This window comes from Macrobrachium nipponense, chromosome 28 (genome assembly GCF_015104395.2).
Source record: "Macrobrachium nipponense isolate FS-2020 chromosome 28, ASM1510439v2, whole genome shotgun sequence".
In the NCBI taxonomy this organism is placed as follows: Eukaryota; Metazoa; Arthropoda; class Malacostraca; order Decapoda; family Palaemonidae; genus Macrobrachium; species Macrobrachium nipponense.
The window spans coordinates 59606640-59623227 of record NC_087217.1 but is presented as its reverse complement, the minus strand read 5'-3'; the positions used below and the strand labels follow the sequence as shown (position 1 = coordinate 59623227).

At 35.4% G+C, this 16588-nt stretch overlaps 1 long non-coding RNA gene across 1 annotated transcript in view; it reads left to right on the top strand.

The window, feature by feature from the left end:
* The first annotated feature begins 1670 nt into the window (after positions 1 to 1670).
* LOC135201783 (uncharacterized) overlaps positions 1671 to 16588 on the top strand; it is a 30841-nt gene continuing 15923 nt past the window's right edge. Inside the window, exons 1-3 of the long non-coding RNA XR_010311606.1 lie at positions 1671 to 1746; positions 6192 to 7828; positions 8998 to 9254. This is a non-coding gene — a long non-coding RNA (uncharacterized LOC135201783). The remainder of the gene's footprint in view (positions 1747 to 6191; positions 7829 to 8997; positions 9255 to 16588) is intronic.

The window sequence follows — 16588 nt, the reverse complement described above, 5'->3', positions numbered from 1 at the left end:
TAACGTCCAACAAAAGCCATCTCCCAAAGACTCTGGGGTATATGAGATCCCATGCCAGGACTGTGACCAATCTTACATCGGATTTACAGGTAAATCACTTCCCCAGAGATTAATACAACACAAACGGTCGGTTAGGTATGGACAACAGAACTCGGCTATTTTCAACCATATAAATGAACATAACCATAGAATAAACTGGAATATGTCACGTGTAATTTATAGCAGCAACTGCCGGTACAAGAGTCAAATGATGGAATCGGCCTTAATAAAAGAGAAGCAGGTAATGAACATCTCAAAAGGGAATTGGATATCAGATATCGTCGACGCAGTGTTCATTCAACCAACGCTTAAGAAGATTAAAGGAAGATTATCAGCGGGGGTGACCTAAATTGGCTTACTTGTGGACGAATCTCTTGGTATAAATACCACCTTTTCTGTAAACTTTTCTCATTCATATACCTGAAGAGAGAGACAGCAGTCTCTGAAATATAGTACTTTTCTCTCTACATTTTGGTGTTTTTATGGGCTCCTTTTATTAGATATATAGATATATATATATGATATAGATATAGAGTATATATAGATATATATATATATATATAATATATATATATATATATATATATATGTATATATCTATATCTATATCTATTATATATATATATATATATATATATATATATATATATATATATATACATACATGAAATTGTAATAGCCACAATACCTTATCAATTTGTCAATATCTTTGCTCTTTTTTATGGATACCTTGTCACTACAATGCCTTGAGCTCCAACTTCAAAGCTTTGTAGTGACAAGCGTATCCAAAAAAGAGCAAAGAATTTGAGAAGTTAAGAGGGCATTGTGGCTATTACAATGTCATAAGTATCTGGTACCATTAGATTTTACACATATACACACATGTATATATATATATATATATATATATATATATATATATATATATATATATATATGTATGTATGTATGTATGTATGTATGTATGTATGTATTAAAAGGATAATGTCTAAGTATGAATTTTGACATTTAAAAGCCCCACAATATAATAGCTGGGACAATTTACGCTACTAGTGAACACATGTCTCCTCACTGATTCATGGTTTTCTGTGAAAAAGAGTAACCCGTTGTCATAGCAACGAGCAGAACAACAACCATAATCCTTGTTCAAGGATCGTAAAATAAATTTACAATGTAAAAACTATTTGAATTGCATTATGAAAGTTTGCTTATAAATTTAGATACTTCATATGAGAGCTTTTTAAATAAATATTTTTAATAGCTAATAGATGATGATGAAGTATAATAAATCTAATAAAGTAAAATTAAAATTTGTTAAGAAAATAATTATTTAGTCATTGGCTACATTGTTCACTGTTTAAAAACGAGATTTAAAGCATGAGCTGGTAACTTTATAAACATTAATTTCAGTGAAATTAAGATTTAAAAGACATACATATCTAATTTGTGAAATAAAAAAAAAACATTTGTAAGTATTCTGTTGAAAGGAAAGTGTACAATGACGATACAGTTAAATGGAAATTATGATCGAAATTCCCTTTCTAGCGACAAATGGAAGAAATCATCGCGAAATCTGTGAGATTTAGTAAGCTGTCTTGGCCTACTGACTCGTGAGAGCGTGCTGCTGAGCTGATAGGGCTAGGCCCCCTCTCTAACCACTGACAAGAGTGACAACCTTCTGGCGTTTTAATGAGCTTCTTGAGATGTGTAAGCATTGCAAACTGCCGTTTCTGTCTTGAAATATACTTAAAACTATAATTGATTTACTATTATTGGTTAAAACTGTGCAAAGTAATGAAACTATAGCTAGTTAGTTAACCTATGGGTTAAATTAGGCAGGTAAGGTTCCTATATTATTCTTGCTGCTATTGTACATAAATGGCCCCTTCAAATAGGTCGGCGGCCCCCACCCCCTTCCCCAATCATAATATATCTTGCATTTTCATCTGTATCTAATTATACCTTTATAGGAAATAGATCGCCATAACCAAGCAAGGCGTTACATCCACTGTATAGTAGAATGAGGCCACCACCTTACCCAAGATGGAATAACATAAGGTGTGTTCACCGAGGGATCCGATCGCTAATTTCCCTCGCTCAGTGACGTCAGTGGAGCACATCGACTGGGCGATGCACTTGTCAGTTGTCACTCCGTCAGTTGCATTGTTGCAGTTCACGATTCTGGGTGTGTATTCCATATTTGGGTGCACTAATAGTTCCAGACAGTATGGGATTTGTTTTCGCAGGTTCCCTAAAGACCCCTAGGTGTCCAAAGTATGGATTAATGCATGTAAAAGAAGTGATAACATTAATGTTAAGGATGCCAGGATTTGTTCTGCCCATTTCCGGACAGGAGATTAGAAAGAAATCTTCAACATGAACTGCTACCACAACTTTACCAGAGAAGTTATCACAGAATAAAGAAAACCGCAGTTCCCTCTTTAAATTTACCTGTTAAGGACATAAAGTCAGGTATGGTTTAACAATTTGTTTACAATCTCATTATTGCAAGTTTTAGTGACATATCTTCGGTTGATAAGTAGCCTAGACTAAATTCTTGAAATGAAGTACTAAGTTAGATTAGGCCTAGCCTAATCAATGAATGAAGAAATTATCTGATTAAGGCCGTACAATTTTTTTTCTTTTATACTTCATTTTATGAATGTAAAGTTGTTCGAACAGGTGATTAGACCTATGCGTAGTGACGTACTTACGTCTTCCTGTGCAGACAATAATAGGCCTAGATCTTTTATTTCTTAAGAACGCCACTAAAGGATATCGTGGGGTCAGAGTATAGACTGAGTTCAAGTGCAGACTGAGGAATTTCTTGTTAGGTAAGAATAACATTTTAAGCAATCACGGTCATAATGTTGCTCCCAATTATGATAACATGCCATGTATGAGCAATACTAGTGTTATGGAACCAGGTAAGTCTTGGGTTTCCAAAACCCCTGAAGAAAGTGACTCCAGTCATGTTGACTTATACTCTGAATTATGTATCTCTGCTCATCTCTTGATAAGAATTCCTCAGGAAGGTCTACCAAATGAGCTGGAGGAAGAGGATTTAGTAGATCTTGGAGTAGTCTGAAAATGGTATAGAAATTGAAGCCTTAAATTATCTGGGAGGTTATATAGCTCTTAAGTACAGAAATAAATATCCTTCCTAAGGATTCCCAGAAACTGAAGGCCTAAACAACGACTGGATCTCCAAAGTGAAGAGGAAAGTGTTGTTTAGGCCCAGTCCTCAATTTGTCAGTAATTGAAAGGAAATGGAATAACACTTTTTAAATCTTTTCATGGGGAACAGTTGAAACCAGGCGTTGATGGGATTACGAAATTAGTTAATATTGTCAGGGAATTAAACATTGATGCTCCAGAGGAAGCAATGAAGTTCTTTATTAGGTGCAAAATACATTTTAGGATGAAGATATTAAATGCTGAAAGGAAGTCAGAATTTCTTTAAAAAGGTGTAAACAAAATGAAAAAAATTCTTCAGTAATTTTTGGTAAATAAAAGAACAATACGCTAATTCAATAAAAGTCTGCAAAGTTTTTATATATATATATATTCATTCACCCTCGTTACTTTCGTTATTTGTATTCCAACAAGATTATATTCTGTATGGTAAGGTCTTAGATATCTTGATATAACTGTGGTTTAAGTGAGAGAGAGAGAGAGAGAGAAAGTATTTTCCTATATGGAAATTGTGAACACCAGCATAGCAACAAATTACTGTTAAAACATACATAATCATTAAGTGCACTGCCCAGTCGACGCGCACCTGTGACGTCACAGTGCGGGAACCGAGCGACCGACGATCTCACCTTATGTTATTCCATCTTGACCTTACCTATGTCGGACATACCTAAGGAAAACCGTAGTTTCGTTTGGGTAGATCTATATTACTATCCCGCGGCGGCCTAAACTAAGGCAGTTGCGGTTTTTCTATGCAGTTTTACCTCCCGAACAAGAATTTTAAGTAATATTTATTCGGACGACCATAATTAACCCCCAGGGGCCAGTACTAAACACTGCGAAATACTTAAGAATTACCATTTTGTCCTAAGGCTAGGCCTCTCCTCAGAACGTAATTGATTTTTAACATCAATTCTCAAGTTATCAAAATTCAATCAGTTAGACCTAACCTAACAAGTTAGCAGAATTGGTGGCAGTCTTAGGTTGAGTATTTACTAGAGGGCACTGATTTGAGTTTCCATTGGGGTTCAACCGAGATCGACAGATAGTGAAGGAGGAAAAATTTATGCACTAATATTATGATGAAGAATGTGTAAAACAATCTTGTCTTGCCTAGATTGTAAAGACCTGTGTCAAGACCTTCGTTACCCACTAATCACAATCTTGTGTCTCATCTAGCTAAACAGCAAAAATCACAGGTATATGGTTATATGTAGAAATTCCTGGCCTTTCCACTGCTATATAATTCATCAATGTATGTCCATTATGTCCTTTATCACCATTTTATTGAATGCTGTTTAACACAAATTCCTCAGTGCAAGTCGTGGGCCCCAAGGGGTCGGGCACTCTTTTTCCGTTTGCACACTGCTGTAATCAGTACCCAGTTCTGTTTCATTGAGACCTCACACTGTTTACCCTTTCAAATGGAAGTTAATCTGGATGCTATTAACTTTAAGATGATTGATTGGTCTGATGCAAAAATGAGGTCAGAAATACAAAGAAACACAAGAAAACCACAAAATAAAGTGTGGAGCATATCTGTTTGCTGAAAAATAAATGCACTGCATACAGTGGTTGGTCTAAAATTCCAAAAAAGTAAAATTAGGTTAGGAGCAAGGCTAATGCAAGGATAGCATAAGATATCAGAGAAAGAGACTTATTTTCTTTAACCTTGAATTTCTTTACATTGAATAATCTGAGTTGTATACAAACTGTTCCTTTGTGAAATAGACTTTAGCAGTGTTAGGAACAGTTTGGACTGCCCAATACATTAACTGATTCAGGTGGTAATGACACTGGATAGTTAATCTTGTTTATTTGACATTGTAAGATAGTTTTTTTTTTTTTTTTTTTTTTTTTTTTTTTTGGTCATGAGTAGGCTGCCTTAATTTAGTTTTAATTTTAACTATTTTCAACTAGTTAAATTTTTGTGATTTCTGTTTTGATCCAGGAAATTTACATCCTTTTTTATGAGAGCTATGATTTGGCTTGCCCTAAAAATAAAAGGCAGTGGCCAAAAAGTGGACCATTTGAATTTTGATAGTGGTCCACTACCTGTTTAAACAAGATAAATATATAATTATAAAATGCAGTTTTAATGAAATTACTGCACAATTACATGCACAATCATTTATATGTTTCACATTAAAAACATAGTGTCGGCCCATTTTCATGAAAACAATGTGTTAAATTTTCAAACCCTCTGTAAACAAGCAAGAACACTGGTAAAAGCACCAGTCTTTTGATTGAAAAATTTTACTTTACTTGTCTGTGGTATATACAGGAGGAAATGAAGCATTCAAGTGGATATCATTATCATATGGAAAAAAATTATTGGAATCTGAATTTTGATGTCTAACTTTAAGCCAAGAATGTCAATCATAGCATAAAATTCAATACATAAGAATCTTTATTTCATGTTGAAGTTGTACGTGATCAGTGTTGAATGTATTACAAGGGGAAGAATTAGGAGCAATAATCCAAAATCTTTAAAAAAAAAGATGAGTTCTTGTAGCTAGGAACAGGCTTATGCTAGATATTTGTTTAGCTGTTTTGAGTAGTAGCCTGCAACAATATCAAATGAATTAAAGAATATTTGGATGAAGTTCCTAACTTTTTCTTATTTTAGAATTTTCTATATTTCAAGAAACATGATATAGAATCAATAGAGTACAGTAATTGGTAGTAGATTACTGTACTAGACTCTGTATATTCAATTTAATGGAAAATGTCTTTGTCCCAGTTTTGGAAACCAAACTGGTTTAGAGGCTCTATGGAATAGGATTGAAAACCAAACTGGCTTATAGGTTATATGGAATAGCATTTAGTTGTGTAAAAGTAATTTAGAGAATGGTCCTGACAACACCGGAAGATTTAAAGAAAACTTTTTATTTTGAGTGATGTTACCTTGCAAAGAGTAAAGCATTTTCTGTTAATTTCTTTCTTTTAATCATCAGATCAAACCTCTTATGGACAGAGTCAGCAGACTATAAATCCAAAAGGGTTCCAAGGGAAAATCAACTTGCAGAGAAAGACAAGTTAAAGGAAAATGTGATAAAAGATATTGGAAATAGAAAATCAACCTAATACACTGGAAATTGAAGAGACACCAGCACACTGCAGGAATGAATTTGCTTCTCACTTAAATATCTGGAGACAAGAAGACTACAACTGCAATAGGCAAACTATTTCACATTTTAGTTCAAGCCTAAAAGTTGTAGCAAACAGAGTAGTATTAAGCCTGATGCTGAAATGTGTCTTCAAATTCACAGTTGATATACTATGTATGGGTACAAATATATTTGAAATAAAACTAAGCGAAACTTTTAGAAAAGGCTTCATTTTTAAATGTATTAATACCCATACATAACCGTGGAATTGCTTCTTCATTTCAAGACTCGTCCTACTAGATATGAGTATTTTTTAGTTGTATTTCATGAGCATCACATTTAATACTACAGATAGAAAACTGCTCTTGGTTATATGGGTATGGTCTTCAAAGACTTTGGTACTAGACTACAGACTTCAATCCTTTGTATATGAAATGTATAAGTCCCAGTTTCAGGGTATGTCAGTAAGATGGATAAGCTTTTACTATATCGTCTTTTTTCAACTGGGCTAAAATTGAAAAGACTGTTTTAAGACCTAAAACTTGCTTACTATTAGGGATTGTTTTAGCTAGTTCTTTAGAGTATGTAGTTGATTGCCTATTAGAGATATACTAAATAGTAATGCACAATGAGAGGGAATTTATGACTGTCATTTTTATTTTTGTGGACTTAAGACTACAGGTGCTTAATTGAGTATATTATAATTTTTGAGAAGGTTGACTACTAAGGCTAAGATATAAGATCTTAGTTTCAGTAAGACCATGCATTTAACAAGGAACATGTCAAAATTTTCTTCAGCTTGAAGTAACTAGTTAATTGTGAGTATACATACTTTGATTATTTTTGTCTAGCTGTTTTTGAAAGTTACATTGACCACAGCAGCCGCATTTACCACTGTTTGCTTTTCACTCAAGACATCAGACTCGTCCAACATTTAAAACAGTAATGGTGAAGAACCAGATTTTTCCCCAGAATTCTCCACATGTTGTAAATTTTGAATCACAACACATTGTTCCATACACACAGAATAATAAAGGATTTTTTTTCCATCCATTCAGTACCTTTAAGGTTTCTGCCGGTGCTTGTAAGATTGTTGAAATTTTTCAGCTTGTAACAAAAGTACAGTAGTGAACCATGTATAATTTTGAAGTTAGGCATGTCAGATAGCCAGTACCGTACGTATGCATGATAAGTTAAGTATATCTTAGTTTTACCAGACCACTGAGCTGATTAACAGTCCTCCTAGGGCTGGCCCGAAAGATTAGATATTTTTACTTAACTAGGAACCAATTGGATACCTAGCAATGGGACCTACAGCTTATTGTGGGATTGGAACTACATAATATCGAGAAATAAATTTATATCACCAGAAATAAATTCCACTGGTTCTGCGTTCGCCGAGCCGAGAATTGAACTTCGGACCACCGGATTGGTAGCAGAGCGCGAAATACTCTTCCAACTTGGAACTAGTATGCATGATACAAGTACGTAATGCTGATTTCATATTTTGTATTCATGACAGCCATGAACGTGGGTATGAGTCCACTTGATATTCAGGTTGTTCTTGGTGCTATCAGTGATTTAAGAAGCATAAGGAATTCCTTTTAAACTTTTGAAATAAGAAAATATTTATTTAATTTTCTGATTGCATTACAGGTAAAAGAGTTTTATGATTTTATTTGGCGTGGACCATTCAAGTATGGACTTGTGTGGAACTTTATAGCTTTAATCTTTTAATAGTAACTTTAAATTCTCAAGTAACAGTATGAAGGTAACTTTTTTGTTGGTCTCTCTTCCCAGGTGTCCAGTGTAGTTGCCAGTCTTTACCTAGGTAGATAGAGGATGAAGTAGTGCTTAGTTCGAATGAGGTAGTGCTTGGTTAGTGACAGCTTTGAATGACTGGAGAGAATGGACATGTTATGCGGGATTACTGCTAAAGCTAGTTTAGGTCACAGAGCATTGTGATTCTTATCTTTTGGTTATGAGCTATTACAGTTTCTCTTGAATAGTTTAATTAAGATTAAGCTGGTATGACAGATGTAGAAGGTTGCTTGACTTGGAAGGGTTATGTGGATGGCCGTTGGCACATCCTGAAAATTTTTTAACTTATTCATTCAGGATTTCTGATTGGTATGGATCTAAAGTCTTGCTTCTACTTCAAAATAGCCAGGGTTGTCTTGTCAACAGGAAACTCGATGGGGACCTTGGAAGTAAGTGTATATGAAGCCAATAGACATGAAGAATTCTTATATACTTTTATAAATTCCCAAAGAATGGAAAGGCAAGTAATTTTATCAGTGAGTTTATTGAACTGATTAGAAAAGCATCTTGTAAAATAACTTCTCGTTTTGGATAGAAAATACTATTGTGGTTATGTGACCAAGTACTGTACAGCGTAATTTTTCTTTAGAAACTAGTTAATTGTACAAAATATTAAAGATTAACGTCAGGCCTTGCTCTATCCTTTATTAAGTTTTGTTCAGTGGCTTCATATACTCGAATGCAGATCAGAGTCTACATTAGCATATCCATCAGTAGTCAGTACATTGCTATATGTAACCATTTTCATATTTTTATAAACTTGAGTAGAGCTTGTATTTACTGCGCTACTTTCATTAATAATTGGAGTTTTTAAATCCTGTTTAATTTTCAGTGATGGTATGAGCTTTAATGTAAGATGTCAAGGACTTAAAAGCAGAGTGATAATCGTGAAAATGGGTCACCTGAGTAGAGGCAGCCATGGTACCAGATCTAAATTGTGGAAGTTATGCGAGCCTAGGAGGGACCCTAAGCAGTCAGGCATTGATAGACAACCGTCCTTCAAAATTTTTTTTGAAGACGATAGAAGTGACAATTGACAGTTCACACACTTCATCCCTCAACCTCCTTCAGCACCTATGAGAAAACAAGGTTAGCACAACAATTTTCCAACACTGAGGGGATGTAAGGCTTTTTTTTTTTTTTTTTTTTTTTTTTTCCTCTGGGTCACTTGGGAAAACTTCTACCAGAGCAAAGAGCAAGATATCATATACATAAGTGTAAAAATGGTTTTTACAAGAATATGAATTTTTTTCTTTCTTTTTCAGAGATTACATTCTTTCTATACTCTCTGGTGGTTAGTTAGTTAGTTGGTAAGTTGTTAGAGAGTTAAGGGGTGAGAATAACTCATTCACTTGACTGACAGCATCAATTTCTCTTCTGATGCTTTGCAGAACAGTCATATTGTATTAATCTTCACCATGGCTGTTATTGTAAGTGATTGGTAACTTTGGCTTCTTCCTTTCAGATTACGTAACATCCTTGATTATTCTAACTACCATGGACAGCACAAATGCCCAAGGGCGTTAATGTGTGTTTACAAGCTTTGTCATGTTGACCCTCGTATGTAACATTTCATTTTGTGGAGTTCAGGAGTACGTGTTATCTGTTAACTGTCTTGAGAGTGTTGTGTGGTCACTTCCCAGGTGGAGCAAGTATGTTTCCTGGCCTTGATTCCCACGTCTTTTGTGATGGTGTCCGCTTGTCCTCACCTTGCTCAGTCCAAGGAGCGTATGTGAGGTCTGGATGGGGATCCACCTGAACTCTATCTTGCTGGAACTTAAGTTATTGCAAAGGTATTCCCTATTTCCCCCACAGTTCCCACTTAGTTCTCACTTCTGCAACATTATCAGGAGGTGAAGAAGCTGCTGAAGGCATTTTCGAACCACCTTCAACACTTTTGGAACATTTGGCTTCAGTTGAATGTTCTTAGGATAGTATTAGCATCAGTGGACACCACTGCTGTGGCAGTCACCATTCTGAACCGCTGTGCATATTGACACTTCTGTTGCTGCTTTACAATCTATTGATTGTTTATAACCAATTTCCAGCTGGACAAGATGATTATCATGTTGTTAAGACAGAGGGTTTGTTAGCTATGAAAAATACAAATAGATCAGGCAATATTGCAGCAATGGTATGTAGACCCATGGGTAATCTGATCCTTTGGGACTCAAAAATTACCCTTCTAGCACCAATTCCCTCCCCTTTGTTACAGATTGTTCCTATTGCCAATTTATTCTTTGGGATCATCCAGCTCATGTGCACTGTCTGCAGAGGTATAGAAATGCTGGAGGAAGAAGCTAGAGATGACTACTTTCCAGGCTTCTGCAGTCATCCCTCCCAGGTGGATATAGTAGCTAAGGTTGGAGAGTGGTCATTGGCCTTTCACCACTAATTGTGTTCTTTTGTCAAGCTCGACTTTGGGTGGTAACTTCATTTCCATGTTAGCTTCTGTCAGTTAAGTGACTTCAAGCTTTTGGCAGATCTGAAGGCTGTATAGCTTACTACCAAATAGCTATCCATCAGGAATCTTAGAGGTACGTATTTCTACTTCTTCAAGTTCAATGCCCAGAGGGTGTTCATGCAAAGTAGCTCTAGTAGCCCCAGACTGGCCGAAGAGCAATTGGTACCCTCTGATTCTGGAACTGGGTCTTCGTCCTCTTCGGATTCCCAATCCCAGGCTCTCCCAGTCAGTACAAACGAAGACTGTGTTCGCTTCCTCAGGAATTCTCAAAACCCTAACTTTATGGACTTCATGAAGTTTGCGGCTAAAAAAGATGCAGATATCGATCCACGAAATATTCTTTTCTTGGAATCTGACAAAAGAGATTCAACTTTGAGACAGTATGATGCTGCAGTCAAAAAGTTCGCAATCTTCCTGAGAGAATCAGATATTAGAATCATGACAATCAATTCAGCTATATCCTTTTTCAGATCTTTATTTGAAAAAGGCTTAGCAGCTAGCACTATTACGACAAACAAGTCAGCCTTGAAGAAGATTTTTTCAACTCGGTTTCAATATAGCTTGACAGATTCTTTTACTTCTCGTCTATTCCCAAGGCTTGTGCTAGACTTAGACCTTCAGTAAGGCCTACGTCAGTGTCGTGATTCTTGAATGATGTTCTAAAGCTGGCTTCAGAAACAGACAATACGACATGTTCATTTATAATGCTCTTAAGAAAAACTCTATTTTTATTAAGCTTGGCTTCAGGAGCTAGAATTTCAGAACTGTCGGCGTTATCCAGAGATCCGAATCATATACAATTTCTTCCCTCAGGGGAAGTTCTTCTCTCTCCGGAACGTAGCTTTTTAGCAAAGAACGAGGATCACCTTTATTGAGGTGGGAACCGTGGAAGGTTATACCCCCCCCCCCCCCCCCCCATTCCGCAAGATCTTTCTCTTTGTCGGTAGCGACCTTACGAGCCTTTCTGTCCTAGAACATCCTCATCCTCTTCGGGTCCTCTCTTTAGGAGAGAGAAAGGTGGTACTTTATCTATTAAAGGTATCAGGCAACAGATCCTGTACTTTATTAAGCAAGCCAACCCTGATTCCTTCCCTAAAGCTCATGAGTCAGGGCAGTTGCCACCTCAATTAACTATTTCCAACACATGAATTTTGATGATTTGAAAAAGTATACTGGATGGAAATCGCCGACAGTATTTAAGCGTCATTACTTAAAGTCCTTGGAAGCTCTGAAATTTTCAGCAGTTGCGGCGGGTAACATAGTTTCCCCCGACTCTGCTTAAATCTTAAGTTGAAGATCCAGATCTCCTTTCTACCTACCTCATTCACAGTTTGTCCATACCTACCATGTTCATCTACGTTCTACCTTGAGTCTTAGCTGCTCTTGTGATGGTACAGTGGGTGTCCCTTATTTTTTTGCAAGGGTCACCCACAATTGTTTGTATATATGATCTCTATGATGTGGTCCCCTTATTTTTTTATGCTAGGGTGACACCTCTACATTTACAATGGTTACGGGTTTTGTATATTAAGACATAAATTTATTTACTAGATTATAGTCTAAGTTTGTTCAGAATCATTTTATTATTATAATTGCTTTATTTACTACTGTATATAATAACTATACACAGATGTTAAGTTCAACATATATTCCATGTAAGCCCTGTACATATATGTTAACTTTAAGGTAATTTTAAGGAATATTTTTCTAACTTGTATAATTGTGTATATGTATATTTTTTTGGCAATTATAATACTTTATTTTATTTTAAGTTTTATTGAGACCTTATTTATTTATTTTCTTTTACAATCTTGTGCTAATTCTCTGGTACGATTTCGCGCAGCGACACGAACTGAGCCCAGAAAAGGGATTTTGACGTAAGGAAAAATCTATTTCTGGGCGATTGGTTTGTGTCGCCCAGCGAAATCCCACCCTACCCATCCCTGCGCTCAAGATTGTCTGCTAACTTTGGGATGGCCACCAGAGGCGCAGCAGTCGGTAGCGTGGGATGGAGTAGTAGTAGTTGCTGCCCACTCTGTGGGTCGGCTCCCCTCTTGTGGGGGTTTTGTCGTAGGAGATTTCTATTGGTAAGAGGTTCGTGGTAGTGGTCTCACTCGCCCTAGTGTTCATACCGACGCCCTCTTGGAGGGTGAGCGAGTCAGTTATACTGACCTTTTCTTTATTTTATTTATTCTCTGGTATGTGTTAGTGCATTTACCTTAGAAATAATGGATTAAAGGGATATTTCGCTGGGCGACACGAACCAATCGCCCAGAAATAGATTTTTCCTTACGTCAAAATCCCTTTTGTCATCTCCACTGCCCAGCTTTCGTAAGGAAGTTTTTCATTGCATCTTAAAACAGTGTTGCGTTCAGACATTCTCTCTCTCTCTCTCTCTCTCTCTCTCTCTCTCTCTCTCTCTCTCTCTCTCTCTCCATCGCACGGTACTTTTGATTTCAAAGTAACGTAACAATTTCATGCTTACTGAATGGTCACTCGTAACTTTTAGATTTCAGATTTGATATTTCTTAGAGTTTAGTATTATTTAGTGTTTTTGTGGAATCTGAACAAACATTATATTAGTGTGTAATGGCGCCTATTTTTTGTGAATTGTGGTGAATTTTTGAACAAACTGCAGCAAAGAAAGAAAATTGGTATACCAAGAAGGTAAAGTGTGTTATGTTTTTAGTAGTTGCAACTAACATCTAATGGTTATGATGGTTTGGTAAAAATTAATAACTGATGGTTATGATGGTTTGGTAAGAAACTAATAACTATTGGTTACGATGGTTTACTATGAGATTCAGGGCCTCTGTAACACGGTTTTTTCGCAATAACTTTTTATCTATGCATTTCATAAATATAACGCTTATTCAGAATACATATTATATCAACACATAAATTTTGAGTGTATTCTGCACTACGTAGGTTGAAATAAATTGGTACTTATAATGTAAAAGGGACCTTTTTTGAAGACAGGCCAACGTTACTCAGAGAAAAGGTTTCGAACGCACTCGTTACGTAACTTATGACATCATTTCTTCCCTCTTTCTCGATGGATGATTGGCTATACGTAACGAAGGCTAAACCTCTGGCAACAATGACATACAAATTTAAATACAAGCAAAGCAGTACACCTTTATGAACTCTGGAACCTCTCCACTGATAATTGTCATAATGAACAAACCAACAAAATATGTTAATAAATACAAAAACACTTCGATTATTAGTCTAACTCCCAAAATAAGTTTCCAAAGAAATTACAGTCTACTTTATAGGTCACAATCAGATTGACAAGATGTAGGGAGTAGTTGGTAATTACCAAAAACATAGTAGACAAGCTTGATTTGATAACTGCTATATCCAATGTCAAACAATTTTTATTTATTGGCTATCTACCTATTTACTGAAAAGAAATAGCCGGTACCGTATATTGGATTTAAACCTTCACCAATAATTATCGTCAGAATGGTGACTTCATGAGGCTCCACCCACTTTCGCCTCGTTATAATTCAGGATAACACTGAAGGCTACCATGGGCATTGTTGGATTAGAAAATTTAACTTCTGGCTTTAAAAACTAATTTCTCGAGTAGTTGTAAGAAGTGCTAAATGATCCTCAAGGATCCCAGCAGTTGGTCTAAACACTTAATTCATGTATATTATGCTATACTGTGCGGGCACTACTGCTACAGTAGTATTACTACGCTAGCACTGATACCCCACCCACATCTATGTATCGTTCCGCCATTCATAAAGTCTTTGGGTTTCAGAGCTGATGGAATTTCTGTCTGGTGGATGGGCAGGGCAACATTTAGTCAAAAGGTGTTTGTTTACCTTGCTTACGTAATGAATGTTTTTTTCGACTCTTGGCTCGTAATCATGGCCATGGCGTCGGCTAGATCATTTTTACTCTATAAAAATTAAAAAAAACTATCGGGTTTAAGGTTATTGATAATTCTGACAAAATTTGTGTGTGGTTGTATAATATACATATGTCAACTTTCAGCTACATCCGATGCTTTGACAAGGAGCAAAGTCCAAAAAACCTTGTTACAGAGGCCCTGAATCTTATAGTAGAGAACTAATAACTAATGGTTACAATAGTTTGAGTGAAAAGATTTACATTTTTACACATTGCAAATTTTTGTGTTTTGTTTCATTTGAAGTGATTTTTAGTTTTGTCCATTTATTCATTTTCTTATTGAAGTGTGTGTTTTTATTTTATATTCTGTGTGATTAATACTTTTTGCAATTTTGGTATTCTCCACATTTTTCTGTTTTCATTTGCGTTCACAATTTAATTAACTTAATTATTTTCATTAGTTAAGTGATGCCCATTTAATTGAATTTAACACTTGTGAATTAATTTGCATATACTGAGAATTCTTTTCAAGTTTTATTGTTGTTTAGCACTTGTGAATTAATTTTCAAATTTCAAATATTACTTAACACTTTTGAATTTCAATTCAATTAATTTTTTTGAATTTTGTGATAAATTAATTTTGATTTTATTTTACTTAATTTATTCAAGAATTAATTAAACTTTACTTTGTTTTCAAGTAACAGTAATTTTCCCTGATATTGTGAATTTCACTTATAAATTTTGAGTTGGATAATAAATTTGTGTATTCAAAATTTTTATAAGTATTTCATTTCTCACCACTATACATGCATTTAGTTATGACTATATTTAGTTTAGGTAGAAACATAGTGGTAATTGATCTGTTTTCCTTCAATTAACTTGAAGTGACTTAGGACCAGGGAAGTACTTAGACTTTTGAAATCAGGGAAATACTTAGTCTTTTAAAGTTGTTGATGAAGTGATGCCCTTTGATTAATTTAATTACTTACAAGACTACCTCACACCTGTTTTGATGAACTTAGTCTGATTTTCTGCAATACTGGTAAGTTGTTAAGGGATCACTGTTGCCATTAGAGTATTCAGTCGTTTAGTACCTGTGATGAGGGTTCAGTTGTCTGGCTGTTGTGAGGTAACAATAATGAATGGTAAGTGCATTAACCAGATACTTGGCACTCTGTCACAATATCGACAGTACTCCATCGTAATGAAGGGACAGTGACCGTTCATAATAGTAACCATAATAACTTATCTGCTACAGAATCAAACTTTTGCCCTTCCAGCACACATTTAGGTTTTGTATGGTCAGTTAAATTAGACAAACAGTATGTTGAGTATATCATGAGCTCAAAAAGTTGTTCAGCTGACTTTCCAAGAATTAGTGAATGGTATGTCATGGATCCTAGCTGTAATGGCAAGGAGATATATAATGCAAAATACCTTTTACAGTACTTCAACATAGAACTCTCCACCATTCCAGTGGATTGCTGCCATTCTGTAACTTTTACATTAGATTTTCTTTTTTGACTGGCAACCTACCATTTTTACCCTTTTGCCATCTGCTTAATTAGACCGTATACCTAGTCCACAGGCCAGCACAGGCTTTGGTAATGCCATAGATGGCAGATGTGTTTATTACCAAATGCAATTTTATGTCAGCTGGATACCCTTTCCAGATAATGGCTTGATAAAATTTATGATAACTGGATGATAACTATGATTAAGCTACAACACTGGAAAGATTATCATGTTAAAATGTTATTCAGACAGTGACCATCAAAATTCCAACCCAGAATTTTTATGTAGGGTAATCTTTCCTGATGAGCCATCCCATTGCAGATAGTTCAGTCACCTTTTCATTAAGTATAGATGAGTCAAAAGTTTGTTTGATACACTCCAGAAATATTTCTTACCAAATTGAATTTTATTATTTATTAATTTTTATTTTTATATATATATATATTTTTTTTTTGCTGGAAAATGGGCAGCTGTGTGATGTATTTTATTCAAATGCAGTTCTGATGTGAGAATAAGGCATACTAGTTTAATTTGTGTTTGGATGATACCTAGATATTTGTCATCTGTCATTGTAGGCTTA